Source organism: Dipodomys spectabilis, unplaced genomic scaffold, assembly GCF_019054845.1.
Source record: "Dipodomys spectabilis isolate Male_0828 unplaced genomic scaffold, ASM1905484v1 ptg000042l, whole genome shotgun sequence".
NCBI classification, from domain to species: Eukaryota; Metazoa; Chordata; class Mammalia; order Rodentia; family Heteromyidae; genus Dipodomys; species Dipodomys spectabilis.
The window spans coordinates 9,357,461-9,376,235 of record NW_024870719.1 but is presented as its reverse complement, the minus strand read 5'-3'; the positions used below and the strand labels follow the sequence as shown (position 1 = coordinate 9,376,235).

Here is an 18,775-nt window from a genome sequence, read left to right as displayed (position 1 = left end):
TTGACTAAGGGACATTCTCTTTAGACAGCAATGTAGAAATACAATTCATGGATTCAATCATTTAACTCACATTGCTAATGATAAACAAAGTTTCCTAGATTTACATGAATATGGTGGTGAAATCTAAGGTAACAACAATTCAATTTCTTTCTTGAGTTAAAAATATTTATTTTAGGGCTGGAATGTGGCTTAGTGGTAGAGTGTTTGCCTAGCATGCATGAAACCCTGGGTTCAATTTAGTACTACATAAATAGAAAAAGCCAGAAGTTGCGCTGTGACTCAAGTGGTAGCATGCTATCCTTGAGCAAAAGTTCAGAGACAGTGCCCAGGCCCTGAGTTCAAGGCCCAGGACTGACAAAAAATATTTATGTTATTCTGTCATTTTGAATTACTTGCAATATTTTAATGAGATGTTAGTGTAGTCAAATGAACAAATAAATTACTTGGTCAATTTTCTGTTATATCAAAATATCTGATAAAAAGGACCTTATAAAGAAAAAGAGGTTTGTTTTGGGTCACAGTTTGTTGGTTTCTGTCCATAATCTGTTGGCCATACTTTGATTTGGGGTCTGTTTTGAGATAGCACATCAGGACAGAAGCAAGGGACACAAGAAGCTCATTCATGGTCCTTACTGGAAATAAAAGTGGAAGAAAAGTAGGATTTAGGGTAATCTATTCTACTCTGGTGATTTCTGTGTCTTTTTTCTGTTATCACCATGCTCCATGCTGTTTTTGTTAACATGGCTCTGTAATACAATTGGAAGTAGGTAATATGAAACTTTCATTATAACTCTTTTTGCTCAGGTTCACTCATCTTTTGCTTATTACAAATATAACTATTAGGAAATCTCTGAGCGAGGCTTTTTGTGGTCATTTTTTTTATTGTGAAAATACCATACAGAGGGGTTTTTGTGGTCATTTTTGAGAATTCTCTTGGATAGTAAAATATAAGAAAAACTTGTGACTCAAAGCTGGAATTCACTGCTTTTCAAGTGTATGTATACTTCTACCAGTAATTTATGAGAGTTTCAGTTACTTTATATACTTTGTCAAATTTTGAAAATTACTGTTCCAGATAAGTCTTATTGTGGTTTATAGTTTTTATTTCTGCAACTAATGAAGTTGGTTGATTTTCATATGTTTACTCGATATTTGATCATCTATTTTTGGAAAGTCTTTCTCTAATACATTCTTCCAAGAATATGATCAATGTAATGTCAAGAGAAAAAACTGGAAAAAGAACAGAAAAAGAAAAGAAAGCAAAATTTCTCTCAGTATATTGGCATATATTCAGATCTTTAGTCTATACTTTTGAATTTAAATGGTCTCTGGAGAGTAGTTGTAACCAATTTTGCAAATATTCTACCTCATTCAACAGAGTTACATGACTGAATGGCAGAAACCAGTTTATATTCTGATTGCTATATAAACCCAATCATGATGTAAGATACATTATGGACCTCATAAAAATTAATATTTACCTGACTTCTGTTTATATCTGTTGAAATATATATATATATATATATAATTAATATAAATAACATCAGTAGGAAAAGACTTTTAAACAAGAAAGATAAACTTGAAAATAGATCAAAACAGATTTATGGTTAAAAGTAACAAGTTTAAATAAAAAGATGGGGGAAACACAGAGTTCCAGGAAGATGGTGGAGAAGCTGGAGGCTAAACAAGCTCTCGCATAGAAAGCAGGTTTAGTGTTCCATTGAACAGTCTTAGGCCAGAGAATTACACCAAGTGTGCCATCACAGTACAGAGAGTTTGGCCAGAGAGGGAAAATCCAGGCAAGGAGACAGATCTGAGCACTGGCCAGCAGCTGTGGCTGCGGCGGCTGCGGTGGCAGCTGTGGCGGCCAGAGCCACCATACTTACAACACAGAGAGTCAGGGTCAAAGGTGCCAGACACAGTGGTCGAGCAGATTCTACTCAATACCAGCAAAAGCTGACAAGGACCAGATACCTTCATCCTGCAGATCGCAAACCAGAAACAACCCAGGAACCAACACTCCCGTAGCATGAGTAGAACGCTGACATCCTCACTCCTTCTCAGGGAGCAGAGGAGGGAAGGCCACCTATCCCCCACCCTATTACTGGAGATCTCCATCTTTGATACTGACAAATGCCTGGCTGAGCTGCTAGCTCCAATTCAGGCCTTGGTAGAAAACAAGAGTCATTTAGCAGATCACAGGAACCTGCCCAGACCTGCCAGGCTCAACTCTACTCAGGAAAAGTCACCCAGCCCAAATAGGGAAAGAAGTGAAACTCTTCCTCTTTGCAGATGACATGATCTTGTATTTACAGAACCCCATGGAATCTGCTCCCAGATTACTCAAGGTGATTCAAAACTTTGGCAAAGTAGCAGGGTATAAAATTTATCCTCAAAAATCAATGGTTATTCTGTATGCCAACAATGAGAAAAGTGTAGCTGAAATTAAGAAAACAACTCCATTCGTAATAGCCCCCCCCAAAAATAAAATACCTAGGAATTAACTTAATCAAAGAAGTGAAAGACCTCTACGATGAAAACTTAAAGTGAAAAAGGAATTCAAAACAGAACTTAGAAAGTGGCAAAAACTCTCATGCTCCTGGACTGGAAAGATCAACATCCTAGAAATGTCAATACTTCCCAAGGCTATCTACAAATTCAATACAATACCTATCAATATTCCACCCTCATTCTTCAAGGAAATAGAAGAGGCAATCCAAAAATTCATATGGAACAATAAAAGACCCTGAATAGTAAAAACGATCCTTAACAGAAAAAACAGTGCTGGAGGAATATCAATACCAAATTTCAAACTCTACTACAAAGCCATAGTAATCAAACAGCTTGGTACTGGCACAAGAACAGACCTCAGGACCAATGGAATAGAATTGAAAACCCAGAAATGAACCTAAAGACCTATAGCCATCTAATCTTTGATAGGGAAGCTAAAAACATAGAATGGAAGAAAGACAGCCTCTTCAGTTAATGGTGCTAGCAAAATTGGTTAATTACTTCTAGAAAACTAAAGCTAGATCCTTATCTATCATCCTGCACCAGAATCAACTCCAAATGGATCAAAGACCTTGGAGACAAAGCAGACACTCTGAAAACATTGCAGGATGGAATAGGAGAAACCATAGGTCTCCTTGGCACAGGCCGAAATTTTTTAATAGAGACCCAGAAACACAACAAATCAAAGAAAGGTTGGACAAATAGGATTCATGGAATTGCAGCGCTTCTGCATGGCAAAGGACATAGCTAGCAAGATCAATAGAAAGCCCACAGATTGGGAGAAGATCTTCACTAGCCATATAATGGACAAGGGTATCATATCTAAAATATACCTGGAACTAAAAAAATTAAATCCCCCAACAAAAAATCTTCAAAGAAACAACTGCCTAATAAATAAGTGGGCTAAAGACTTAAAAAGAAACATCTCTAAAGATGAAAGAAGGATGGCCAATAGACATATGAAGAAATGCTCAACCTCTCTAACCATAAAAGAAATGCAAATCAAAACAACATTGAGATACCACCTCACCCCAGTTAGAATGGCTATAATCAAGAACTCTAATAACAACAGATGCTGGAGGGGATGTGGACAGACGGGAATCTTATTACATTGTTGGTGGGAGTGTAAACTGTTAGGTTTTTAAAAAGAGGTGGCCGAATAAGAACAGAAGCACACACGTGGTATTCAGGGAAGGGGTAGGTTTATTCATCTTTCCAGCTGGCACCAGGCCATCTTGGTCCTCCACGTGAGGGGGAAAGGCCTGGGAAAGAGAGCTGAGAGAGTTGGGAAAGAGAGAGAGCTGGGAAAGAGAGAGAGCTGGGTAAGAGAGGAGAGTTGGGAAAGAGAGAGAGAAGAGCTAGAAAAGAACAGAGAGAGAGCAGAGAAAGAGGAGATAGCAGAGAGCAGAGAAAGCTAGAAAAGAGCAGAGAGAGAGGAGAGAGAACAGAGAGAGAGGGGAGCTGGGAAGAGAAGAGAAGGAAAGAGCTGAGAAAGAGCTAGTAAAGCAGAGAGCTCAGAGAGAGAACAGAGAGAGAGTGTCTGGGCCTGGGCTAGGCCTTATCTAGGGTATGCATGGAGAAAGGTGTGGCCACATCAAATTCAGATGTGACCTCAGCGGATGCAGATGTGACCTCTTCAAGGTGTGCTAGTTGCCTAGGTAACCCAGGTACTGGGGGGAGACTTTGCTGGGAGGAGGGTAGAGTCTGCTCGCCATCCCGGAGTGGACCTTACATTCCAGCCTTTTAATAATCATGAAATAGGGCGCGGATTCTCTCTGGCTACTCCCTGCTGACAAGGGGCAAAGACAATAGGGGTAAAAGGCTGGAATTTGGTCCCCTTCCAGAGAAGGCAGTGAGTGGCTGCTGTCCCTTGGTGGTGTGAGTCCTTAGATGAAGTCTGGAGAAGTCTCATGAGCATTGAGGGGCTGGAAAAAAAATACTTGAGCGCAAATAAATGGCAAGAGGAAGGACTTGGGGCTGAAAATGTTGGTAGAAATGTCCCTAGCTACTTCTGACATCTGGCGGCTAGGTAGAGAAGTCAGGTGACAAAGGCAAGAATATAAATTCCTGTTCAGTTAATAGGTAGATAGATATAGATATTGGATGGGCGGGCTTCTTACTTCTACTGACCCCCCCCGGCTCTGGTTAATTTTGAAAGGGCAGGCACAAAGTAGCTGATGTGACATCATTTCCTCTTACTCCTGTCCATGTTCCCTTGTTCCCCAGACTGGCTGAGTCTAAGTGCTTGTTGCTGGGATGGCTTGTTCCAGTTGGTATTCAAGGAGGATTGAACTCAAGGCCTGGGCATTGTCCCTGAGCAATTCTGCTCAAGGCTAGTGCTCTACCACGTTGAGTTACAATAGCACTTCCAGTGTTTGGCTGGTTAGAGATAAGAGTCTTGACTCATGTTTCCAGCCTGGCTCTTTGCAGGTTAGTTGGGAGATGGAGTGTTAGGGATTTTTCAGCCCGGGTTGGCTTTGAACTGAAATCTTTGCCACAAAAGCCCTTTATTATTTCCAATTAAAGCAACAAGGTGATCAAATAGAATAAGTAGAGCTTACCTGGTCCTTATCAAGAATTGCCAACAAATATTCTGAAATGACAGAACTCACTAGATGTGATAATTTTAGCACAGATATGCCCAGTATTTTAGAACAATGTAGTCAGTAGAATACACAACACAAAACACAAAAGGCAAAACTCAAAACCTAAAATTTTGACGTTTAGACATCTTTGCTAACAAAGCACATCACATGGTTGGGCCTCAGTTACAAGGGCCTGTGAAAAGAGCAACTTGTTAGCAAGGAACCTTAGAATAGCTGGATGGAGTAGTAAGCTTGGTGGAAGGTTAAGGGCCAGATGGGGCCAAACACTTAACCCACCATGTGGCCAAGATGACAAATTTCTGAAAAAAATGCAAAGAAACCCTGAACAAATAGACCAAGTCTAGATTGGCTAGGCTTTGAGAGGGAACGTAGAGGGGGGTCCCCGGGACCCAGCCTGCTTCGCACTCTTTAGGACACAAGCCAAAATGTAGAAAAGAGAATGAGATAGGGAAAGTTGGACATGAATGGCAGAGAGAGAGCAAAGAGAGCCTGAAAGTAAACAGACTTCTGACCATTTACCATTGCAGTAGCAAAAATTGTCTATATCTGAGAATGGCATAAAAATGAGGCACTCTGGCTTTCCAGGGAGCACAGGAGGCATTTCAAAGGGGTTTCACTGCTCGAGCGTGATTCGCAGGATCCCATTAAATGTGTAGGAGAGTCAGTCTGGTGAGTGAAGGAGAGCTGGCCAGGCAGAAGCGGTGTCCTGACTTCCCCCAGAGCCCTCTAGAGAGAAATAGCCAAGCCCCCAACACCAAGCTTCCTCGGCTTCAGAGGTGACCGGCCTTTCAGCTAAAGGAGCTCTCTTGCATGGCACCACGTCTGGACAGAGACTGAGCAACAGAGAACCATAGAGAGTAGTTTCACTCACCAGAGTAGAGAAGTGGTGTGGACGTGGATGTGAAGGCAGCAATGGTATCGATGCGCTGTGTCCGCAGCAGACAGACTGATTTGGAAAAGGCCGTCAGAACTGTGGGTATTCCTCAGAGCAAAATGGAAGAACAAACAAAAAAAGAAAAAGGAAAAAAAACAGAGAGGAATCCCACCTACCCTGACTTTAAGCCATTTATCCGAGTCACAGCACCATTTATGTTAGGTTTTTAAAAAGAGGTGGCCGAGTAAGAACAGCAGCACACACGTGGTATTCAGGGAAGGGGTAGGTTTATTCATCTTTCCAGCTGGCACCAGGCTATCTTGGTCCTCCATGTGGTGGGGAAAGGCCTGGGAAAGAGAGCTGGGAGAGCTGGGAAAGAGAGAGAGCTGGGAAAGAGAGAGAGCTGGGAAAGAGAGGAGAGTTGGGAAAGAGAGAGAGAAGACCTAGAAAAGAGCAGAGAGAAAGGAGAGAGCAGAGAGCAGAGAGAGCTAGTACTGAGTGGAGACTTTGCTGGGAAATGGGTAGAGTCTGCTCGCCATCCAGGAGTGGACCTTACATAAACTTGTTCAACCATTTTGGAAAGTAGTATGGAGGTTCCTCAAAAGACTCCACATAGAGTTCCCCGATGACCCAGCAATCCCACTTTTGGGCATTTACCCAAATGATCACAAAAAAGACCGTACAAAAGCTACCAGCACAACTATGTCTATTGCACATTATTTACCATAGCTAAGATAGGAAACAAACCCAGATTCCCCTCAGTAGATGAATGAATCAAGAAAATGTGGTATATATACACAATGTAATTCTATGCCTCCATCAGAAAGAATGACATTGCCCCATTTGTTAGGAAATGGAAAGACTGGGGAAAAAATTATATTAAGTGAAGTAAGCCAGGCCCAAAGAAACATTGGTCCCATGGTTTCCCTTATTTGTAATAACTAGTATATGTGTGAGTCAAGCAGAAAAGGTCAGATAAATTGATGCTAGGGGAATGAACACCAAGATAAGTATTTAAATGTTTTTTTTTTCTTTCATGCAATTGTTTCTAACATATTTATAAGATGATTTCCATGTTGCTTTGTATGTCCCTCCCCCACGGTATAACCCCTGCTTTCACTGTATTTGAGGTTGGTATAATTTGTGGAGGGTTAAGGACAAAACAAATCGTTTAACTAAGGATACAGGTGGACCGATTGCAAAATGAGATGTACAAGTCGTTATGTCGAAAAACGAACTTTAAAACTTTGGTGGGGGGGGATCATGTAGGGGGATGTGGAGGGAGTATGAAAAGGGATGGAAAGGGGAAACAAAGAGGAGGCAACAATGTTTGATAAGAAATGTACTCATTATCTTGTCCATGTAATTGTACCGTATTCTCCCAATTAAAAAAAAAGATGGGGAAAATCACTACATAAAGAGTGATATGATAAAGTTTGAGAAACTGAATTAAAGCTGGGAAGGTGGCTCAGTGGTAGAGTGCTTGCCTTGCATGCCTGAAGCTCTGGGTTTGATTCCTTAGCACCACATAAGCAAAAAGAAAAAAAGCAGGAAGTGGCGCTGTGGCTCAAGTGATAGAGTGCTAGCCTTGAGCTGAAGAGCTGAGGGACAGTGCCCAGGCCCAGAGTTCAGGCCCCACACCTGGGCCCCCCCCCAAAAGGAAACTGAATTAATATCAGCAAAAGTAAAATTATTTTGGTATCTTTTGTCTTGTATATAAGTTTATGTGATTTGGAGAAGGGAATCACAGAACAGTGGGACAAAGGTTGAACCAAAGCATCTCAACTAGACATTATGTTGAAAATGAACTATACAACTTGGGTGGGAGCATAATCAGGTGGGAGGGGAAATGGGAGAAAACAAGGGAGGGGTTAACTCTCAAGTAACTGTAACACTTCTGTACCTCATCTTTACAATAAAATAACATTTAAATAAATAACTAATTAATTAAAAATATTCTACTAAAGACCAAGTAGGATGATTTCATAGTGATAAAAGGTCAATCTATGAGGACTAGAACAATTAGCCCCTTAAAGTGCAGTTTTACCTAAAACCTTAATATGAATGAGGAAGAACTTGACTGAGCATACAGTACTAGATAATTATATTATAATAGATATAGAGACATAGTTGAAGATTTTAAAGCCCACTTTATAAAACCAAAGGCAAACTTACACAAAAATTTGACAATTAAATAAAATATTTGGTCATCCTTATACATGATGGGAATTTGCTTTGCTTTCACAATTCAATGTTGCTCCCATGGCTCACTAACACCACTGTCCCCCAGGGACCCCTTCTGGAAATCTCCTCCCCAATATCTTATGCCTGTCCTTGAGTTATTCTCAGCAAAATTTCATCCACCACCTGCCTTATCTGAAAGTGCACTGTATTCTACAGCTGCAAGGACAACTACAGACATTACTAATCTAAAATACTCTCATAACCAACTGTACTTATACCCTAAAGCTCCCATGCCCCTCGTTCCTAGTTTCTGGACTCTGGGTGCCCCTCTGCAACAATGATTAAAGCCTGTTCTGATATGTTAAGTCTCTGTCTTCCATCTTCCCTTTCATCTGCTTGGTCTTTTCTAACAATACAGAGGACCGTGTGAACGTCATAGAGCATTTCACTTAAAGTGTATGAATAGAAAATATGAATCATTTAGGACCTAAGTAAGAAAAATTAAGAAGGCCAAGTTACAAGTGGCTGATGCCTGTAATTCTAGCTGCTAGGCAAGATATGATCTCCATTAGTCTATTCTGCAGTTTATATTGTGTTCTTGAATTAAATGTATTTGAATTTATAAATCTGTTGGTCTTTGGGGAAGGGTGGATCATTAGAGTTAAGCTTAAGAATTAGAAAGCGATTCTTTAGATGGTAGTATTCTAATATAAATTCTTTTTATCCCAAAACTTTGATCTTCTCTTAGTGGGTCTTCATATCCTCTATGTAAATCTTTTAATGTATCACCTAAACCATTACTTTGGAATTAAATACTAAGCCCTTTTCCTACATTACTCATGCTGCCTCTTACCCTGTAGGTCAATAAGCAGATGCTGATCTCAATTTGACTCAAGGAAAGATAAAAATATGATTAGATATATAGACACCAAATATTAGATTAGTGTTATCATTTAGGTTGGTAAAATACTGAGAAATTGATGTCCCAGAAAAGGGAAAACAAAATTTTAGAGCAACCCAATTGATATGACTATAGTTACTTGAAATTCTTTCAGAATATGTTATTCAGAGAGTTTGTTTTATAAAAATACAATCTGAATTAGAGTTTGTCCACAGTAAATGTATATGATGTAGCAGATACTTTTTGGGCAATTTTTTCAGATATAACTAACTGGCTACCAGATTTGATTACATGTTTTTCTCTGAGGATTCATAGTGCCACTGTGTTGCACCACAAGGAGAAATTAAAGAGAAGTGGTAGGTTCTTGGCACGTGCCATTTTCACAGTGGGTTCCAGTGTTTAGGTAAAGAATTAGCTCTAAACTGGGCATCTGTGGCTTATGCCTAAGATCCTATCTATTCAGGAAGTTGAGTTCTGAGAATCACAGTTCAAAGCAAGCCTGGACAGAAAAGGTTGTGAGACTCTTACCTCCAATCAACCACCAGAAAAAAAAGAAGTGGTGCTGGGGTTTAAAGTGGTAAAGTTCTAGCTTTGAGTGAGAAAGCTCAGGGATAAGGCTTAGGCCCTGCATTCAAGATCACAACAGAAAAAAAAAAAGAAAAGCAAAGAAGAATTATCTCTAAAATCTGCATCTTCCTACAAAAAGAAAACTTCAAATTGATGTTTTATTCCTATGGAAAGTTCTCAATAGAGGATGCATATTCCTATCACATCTACATCTCCTTCTGATGTGTCTGTTTTGCCTGTGCAGATGAAACATGGCAGGAATGGGAACCAAAAACATAAAATCTGATGAAGGCTCCGATTGCTGTTCCAGATGCACTCTCTTTATAGGAACAATTAGCATTGCCCCTGGCACCTATTATACAGCCATCAAACTGCCAAAAGATTTTTCTCTACACCAATAAGTAGAAAACACCGGCAGCAGTTGGATTTCAACTTGTAATGACAGCAGTAAACCTCTATTGTCTCCTTTCCCATTACAGTTTTCTGTCATAATTGCATCTGTCATATTCTAGTCTAACTCAGTATCTCAGCAGACAATACCCTGGCCCACCACACTGATGTCTACATGCTGATGCAGTGTGAAGAGGCAGATGTGGTCAATACCTTCAAGCATCTAGCCAGCAACATGGTTTCTTACAGGAAACAAATCCTATGGAATGCAAGTTTTCCATTTCAATCATGACTGTTGATGTTACTGTAGAAGTTCTATTAAGATTCCCCTTTAAAAAGAAAGGCAAATTTTATGCCCATTCTAGTCTCTAGGAATAAGAAAAGAATCTACCACTCATTTGGCATTTTTTATTTCAAGAATAACAAATAGCAACTTGATGTGTCTCTTTGAAAAGTGCAAAATTTAAAACTGAAGGTTCATAATTTTTATTGCCTTTAAGAACTGGTCTAATCTGTTGTGAATAAATCTCTGCTATAGACAATTTGGCAGCATTGATGAGACTCAACTTTCTGTAGCATATGAAGGCATAAAAAGGGTCTGTTGCTAGCTTGCTCTCAAAAGGAATTATATTGTGGGCCCTTAAGGTTTGGAGAAAATTCCTTCTGTGTTCTAAGACAGATTCAACACTAATGATCAACGAGGGATCATGTAAACCAAGCTAAGGGGACATTATTTAATGTACCAAAATAGGAGTGTCTGGACAACATTCTTATATCACCAAGTGACAATTATGCAGAGGGAATGGCCTCTCATCCATCCTGGAAGCACATTTATCAAGACCCCAGAGCACCAAGTGCTGCTAAATTGTCTTTCTTCCAAAACTACAATTTTGGCTGAATGGGAAGTTTGCTATGTCCATTAACAAAGGAAAATAACATTTGAGCCTGGTTTATAGATGATCCTGTGGAACACATTTACACCAGCTGAGGTTAGGTCACTATAACATTAAAATTGCATTTGTGAGAATTAAGAACTGGTATGGTAAAAGTGATATTTTTTCTACTCTTTCTTTATACTGGATACCAGAGCCTCTGATTCTCTATATGATACAATGACCTTTTGAATAATCCTTTTATCAATATAAACATAAAATGGAGATGATGCACTATTTTCACTAATCCAATCTTAAGATACTTTCATCCTTTCCACCAACATGGACATTGTGCTCCAGGTGCTGTGTCTTTACTTGATCTCATATTTTATATACTTACGTCACAGTATTGAATATAATGGCATCTAGAAATGAAGCATTTGAGGGATAATTAAGTTTTAATGAAGGCATGGTGGTGGTGCTATTTTCTATTTCAAGGAAATATTTACAGTATTAAAATATGTGCTAAAAGTAAACATAACACAGACCACAGCTAAAATTAACTGTCAGTCTTAATGATTAGAAAGTAAATGTGGTACAGGTAAAATTCTTCCAATAGCCCCTCATTTGCTAAATTGAATGTCCTAAAGCTTTGAAGAAATATGAGTATTGTTTTATATTTAGTTCTTCTCTGGAATTTTAAATGCCCTATTCTCTGTCTATATTGGGACACAATCAACTAATGGGATACAAATCTGAAAGATGTGTAAACAATCAGCTGATTGAGTTGTCAAAACCCATGGAACTAAACTTAATTCATTTTATTCAAGCATGATCCCTAAGCACTCCTGCAAAGTATCATTACTAATTTACACATCATTAAGGTTCCTAGGTGGCATTCTTCTAAGCCCAAATCTGACTCTATCCAAAAACTCAAGCTGCTAAGAACCAGCTTTTCACATTTTATGACAGCAGTAAAAATAGAGCTGAAAATTTGCTGAATTCATAAGCCCAGTCATGGGAACATACAGAAAGAAAACAACCAGGGTCCATTTACTTTGTGAAAAACAAGGTTATCCATCTCTGAGAGCAGTTTCTTTTGAAAACTAGATGATTAAATTGTTTACTTGTCAATTATTTTTAGAATTATTTTTTCTATGTTAGACAATATTACAAGAGATAAGAAGTAAAAATAGAAATCATCCTGTTTCAGATCTTATGTTTTTATGATGAGTATGCATCTAATTTTTGTAATTGTTGTACTGGCCATCTCTGTGGGATGGAAATGATTATCAGTGCTTCAGACTGTACTACATGAAAAGTATATGAAAAAGTATATGAAACGTCTAGTTGGGAGACCTAGATAAAAGACTATATTTATGATGAACAGAAAAATGGTATTGTTTTAAGAATGGGAACAAAAATATTGCAGAAAGCTAATCAGAATTAGGTACAGCATTGTATATATTATTCATTATTTAAAATACCTTCTAGATTTTCTGCATATTTTTCTCATGTTGTCTATATGTTAGTTTTAATACAAGCCTAACTCACTTAAAATGAACACAAATAGACATTTCTATTTAATAGATAAATAGAAACAATGCAATAGAAGTTGTTTCTTGATTGATACTTTGAATGGTTTATAGTATATACAGAATTAAAAATCATCAAAAAACATCCTTTTGGGGGAAGAACAAAGATGCAGGTGATCATCATACAGATTGATAATTAAATATGACATGACTGCGCTTTCATTACATATAAGAATAGGGAGGGCTGGGAGTGCACCTTAGTGGTAGAGTGCTTGCTTAGCACACATGAAGCCCTGGGTTCCATTCCTTAGTACCACATAAACAGAAAAAAACTGGAAGTGGTGTGTGGCTCAAGTGGCAGAGTGCTAGCCTTGAGCAAAAGAAACTCAGAGAAAGTACCCAGGCCCTGAGTTCAAGCCTTCAGGGAGAAGTTAAATCACAGTTTACAACTATTTCAAACATACCTGAGTAACTAAAGTGAAAAAGAAAAATTTTACATATATACAATATATATATGTATATATTTATATATACATATATACAATATATGTGTATATATATATATATATATATATATATATATTGTAAAGGAGCCAGAAGCTGAATACTTTATTGATGGTGGTTTTACTGAGGCAAAAACTTTGTAAAATTGCTTATCAATATTAACTATATCTGGATGAGGATAATGATGATGATGATGATGATGTGTGTGTGTATATATTGAACAATACATTTAGCATTTGAACAGTTTTCTCCAAGGACTATTTCTAATAGATACAATTTTAAAATGGCCTAACAAACATTAGCAAGTAATATATATATATATATATATATATATATATATATATATATATATATATATTCGTGAATACATACAACATTTTTCTGTCTATCTATCTATCTATCTATCTATCTATCTATCTATCTATCTATCTATCTATCTATCTATCTATCTATCTATCTATCTATCTATCTATCTGTGTGTCTGTCTTTCTGTTTTTCTGTCTATGTAAAACATATGAAACCATAAGAATAAACAAATCCTAACTCCACACAGTATCATTGATATCTCATAAACATAATAGTAATGGGAGAAAGCCTATTCCACAAGAACAAATTTTGTACAGTTATATTTATGTAAAATTTGAAAAAGAACAGACGGTTCTAATAGTCAGTGTCTTTGTTTGGTGTTTATTGTTACAAAGTCAAAGCAGGGTCACTTTTCAAGTGAAGGTAATTTTCTCTTGCATGCGCTTCGTGTAAATAACAGGAATGGATTAATTTGAAAAATATTTGATAAATATTCCAATATACTAATTAAAATAGAAGAATATTATTTTAAATATTTTTTAATTCCAAGAAAAATGACATGAAAACAAGCAGGTGAATAAAGAATGTATCACTTTGGAGACATAACAAGAAACTGTCATTCCATAAAATTGATCTCTTTGTGATGTCAGAGACAAACATAACTGAATGAATTATAAAACTGAATATAGAAAGTAAAACTATAAAGTCCATGCAGTAATCATGAAAGTGTCTGATTTAGCAATGGGTCACAAATAAATCAGCAATAATTTTTTGAGTATTTGATACTATTGAATTGGTACAAAGAAACTACATAAGAAATACATCACATATTCAACCATAAAAGAAGATGGAATTCTGGTAATGTGACAACATACATTAGATTAAGTGCAACAGCTAGGCACAGAAACAGTGTCCTGTGCAGTCTCACATTTGAATCTAAATACACATTCTCATAGAATTTTAAGTGCAAAGGTTTTAAGCAGAAAGTTGGGAGAGTAGGAGAAGAAAGACTAGGGACAGGTTTTTGGTTGTTGGTGGTGGGGCCTGAACTCTAGGCCTGGGCACTGTCCTTCAGATCTTCAGGTCAAGGCTAGTACTCTACCACCTGAGCCACAGCACCACTTCCAGCTTTTCTGCTTATGTGGTGCTGAGGAACCCAGGGGCTCATGCATGCAAGGCAAGCACTCTACCACTGAGCTACCTTCCCAGCCCCAAATAGGGACAGGTTTATCACTGTGTACTAAAATAGAGCTAAATAAAGTATGGTAACCATAGATAACAACAATGTACTTGTATTTCAAGAAGCTACAACCGAGAATTCTGAAAGTTCTCACCATAAACAATCAGTGAAAAGACAAGGCTGAATTAGAATCTGTGACCCATAAACAATATGGCTTACCTTTTTTTTTTTCATTTTGCAGAAGCTCATGTCATTATTCTTCACAGCAATAAGTGTATATATATATATATATATATATATATATATATACACACACATATACATATATATAAACACACTACATGATACCCTGTATATATGTGAGATTTTTAAGTTTCAATCTATTAACATAAATATATTTAACAAGTATAGAAAAATACAAAAATAAAACCATATTTAGATAATATTGTAGGAAAAACAAGTTTGCCCAGAAAAGTCAACAAAAATCACAGTGTTTCTTATCCATTAAAGTTGAAGAAACATATCATAAAGTACAGACCACAATCTGAATATTCTTGGCTATCTGACTGGAGACTACATGTTGTTAACATGCAATGTTGAAACTAGATTGTAAGCTGTTTGAAGACAGGAATCTACTTTTTCGATCTAAGTCCAGAAATTACACAAACTCCTTTTGCCTTGCATATTATTCTAAGCCTGAAAATAATACTTGCATTCAACCTAGATAACAATCAATCCAGAATTATTAGAAAATATTCTTGCTACAAACAAAACTAAGATTTCAGATTTCTTTGGCATAAAAGTGTCCTTCTAAATTGACACTATTCTTTCTTTCAGAGGTTTATATCTGTTGTCTTTTCCTCTAATTTTTCTTTTAAAAAAGTGAAGAAACTATCATCTTTGTACCTTGCCTAACCTTTTTTCTTAAAGCTGCAATTCCTGATTTAGTTAGACATACTGTATATAAAAATTTTTAGGGTATTGATCTCCAAAGTAGTCGTTCTTTTGTACAGTCTGATTAACTGAATCCCCATCTTTTTGTTTGTTTTCTCTTTTAATTCCAGTGAATCACTCTTTTTCCTTTAAATATTTTCAAGTATTGACTGTACTGTCTCTTTTACCTCTTTGCTTATTCTGACGCTGTTTAAAAACTGAGAATATTCTTTTAGTTTGCTGTGGATTTAAATATCTTAAAGTATCATATATTATACCAAAATTTTAAGCATGCATCATATAGACTCAAAATGTTTTACCATATTTATCTGTGGATAGAATAAATATGTCATTTTAAACTGCATCTGTTTGGTACTAAGAGGATGGTTTTGAAGCATAGGAAAATATATGAACTCCACATAACAAAAAATAGCAAATCACAACCAAGAAAAAGCACTATATTCCAACAGTACAAATTGGTTAGCTGATGTTTTCTTAGTTAATTTCTTATTTTTGTAGCTATGTAAGTTATATAATTTATTACTTTATATATATATATATATATATATATATAGTTATGTCACATTTTCTTGATCCATTCACCTACTGAGGGGCATCTGGGTTGGTTCCATATCTTAGCTATGGTGAATAATGCTATGATAAATATAACTGTGCTGGTAGCTTTAGAATGGCCTTGCTTGTGACAATTCAGGTAAATGCCCAGAAATGGGATTGCTGGGTTATAGGGGAGTTCTATGTGTAGTCTTTTGAGGAACCTCCATACTGCTTTCCAGAGTGGTTAAACAAGTTTACACTCCCACCAACGATGCAGTAGGGTTCCCTTCTGTCCACATTCCCTCCAGGATCTGTTATTAGAGTTTTTGATTATAGCCATTCTAAATGGGGTGAGGTGGAATCTAAATGTTGTTTTGATTTGCATTTCTTTTATGATTTCATATGTGATTTACTTTTCTTCATGTGTCTATTGGCCATTCTTATTTCCTCTTCAGAGAAGTCTCTAAGTCTTTAGCCCACTTACTAATGAGTGTTTATTTCCTTGAGGATTTGTTTTGGGAGCATTTAACTTTTTGATTTCTATGTATATTTTAGATATGAGGCCTTTGTTATTGTAGGGCTAGTGAAGATTTAGTTCTATGGTTTCCCTTTTTTGTAATAATTGGTATAAATCTAGGATAATCTTAACAGATGAGCAGAATAGGTCAATCTGAATTAGGGAAGGGAAGGGGAACACCACCATGATGAGATAAAGGACAAGGGGGTAACCAATGCAACAGCAATATACTAAAGATAACATGTTGAAAATGATCTCTACAACTTGGGGGCTTGGAGGGGGAGGGAGAGTAAGAGAAAAATGAGGGAAGAAATGCACCTATAAAATTACTTATGTAAGTGTAACCCCTGTGTAAATTATCTTGACAATCAAAAATATTTGAAGTATTGAAAAAGATCTTGAGAAACAAAACTATCACAAAAGTTATTCGTAGAAGTAAGTGGCAATGCCTTAACCATATGCGTGTTGTCAAGCCCAAGGGCCTCTTCATCTTTGTCAAGGGGAATGATAACCTTCTCTCCTTTCATACAACACACAACTATGTTTATCGAAGCATTATTTACTATAACTAAGATATGGAACCAACCCAGATGCCCCTCAGTAGCTGAATGGATCAAGAAAATGTGATATGTATACACACACACACACACACACACACACACACACACACACACACACACGCACACACATGCAATGGAATTCTATGCCTCCATCAGAAAGAGTGACATAACCCCTTTTGTTAGGAAATGGAAAGACTTGGAAAAAATTATATTAAGTGAAGTAAGCCAGGCCCAAAGAAACTTAGATCCCATGGTTTCCTTTATTTGCAATAGCTAGGTATATATGTAGGACAAACAGAAAAGGCCAAAAACTATGTACATACGACCATATAAGATGATGTTAAGCGAAATGAACCCAGAAATAGGGACACAAATATCTTTTATCTTTCTTGCTATTGTTTCTAATATATTTATAATGTACTGTATGATTTGTTTTTCTTGCTTTTTATGTTCCTCCCCCATGGTATAACCTTTATTTTCATGTATTTGATGTTGGTGCCTTCATCTTGTATATACACTTCTCTAATTCGGGGAGGGGAAGGGAAAAGAACAAAATGCTTCAATAAAAATACAGATTGACCCATTGTAACAATGAGATGTACATAACACTATGTTGAAAATGAACTTTACAATTTAGGTGGGGGAGTATTTGTGGAGGTGGGAGGGAAGGGATGGTAGGGAGAAAACGAAGGAGGTGGCAACACTGTTCAATAGGAAGTGTACTCATTACCTTGCTCATGTAAGTGTAACTCCTCTGTACAGTATTTTTAAAATAAAAACATACAAAAATGTTATTCATAAGAAATGTAAGCTTACATATAAATGATTTTAGGTTTTCACTAAATAATTGATTGAAATTCTTTAGAAATTGTAATTCAGGGCACCACACTAATAACTCACATTCTAGAGGCCATATAACTAAAATAAGAAAGCTAGAGCTCTAAATGAGCTCCAAATTAGGATTTTGATGGAATTGATTTGTTTCAAACATAGGAAAAGAGAAATAAGAAATTAATTATAGTACTAAAATATAATATATGTCTAAATAGTAGGAGAGATACACAATATTGAAAAGACATCATAAAATTGATTTAGATAATAAAAAGCATGACTTTGAGCAATATACTTTTGAGAGCTCCAAGTAAATTACAATAAAGACATCTGTTATATTCTGTTCTAAATAACAAAATAAGCAGCAGAAAATTCGTATTAAACTATTTTTACTTATAAATGACTGTGCAATTGCTTACAATTTAGCATGCCCATTGATGCGTAGTGTGAATCCTGAGCAGAGTCGCTACTTTCATCATTCTCCTGCCTCCTACCTATCAAGTTTCTTCTTTTTTTACTTATGTGCATTGAATATTATAATTGTACTCAATTACCATTCCTTTATACAGTGATCCACCCTCCTCTAAGCCCCCTCATTCAAACTGTACTTCAGCTTACTGAAATTTATTTTGTTAAATTGTCTGTTAATTTCTCAGTGGGCTCACACCATAGAGTTTTATTCATGCACGTAAAATACTTTTGTCAACTTCATCATGTATATATGCATAAATCTCTGTATTTACATGAGAGGTTGTATTTGGATCTAATACCTTTATATGAAAAAAAAAATGTGCTCTGTGTCTTTCTGGGCCTGATTTAATTTACTCACTATGTCTTTTTCCAGATTTACCCACTTATTCTTACAAATAGCATTTTATTCTTCCTGATGAACATATAAAATTCTGTTGTGGTTTGGTGGCTACATAAAAAGTATATTAAATATATGTGA

At 36.7% G+C, this 18,775-nt stretch overlaps 1 pseudogene; it reads right to left on the bottom strand.

The window, feature by feature from the left end:
* Positions 1-16,851: 16,851 nt before the first annotated feature.
* Positions 16,852-16,969, bottom strand: LOC122106585 (annotated as a pseudogene).
* Positions 16,970-18,775: the final 1,806 nt, after the last annotated feature.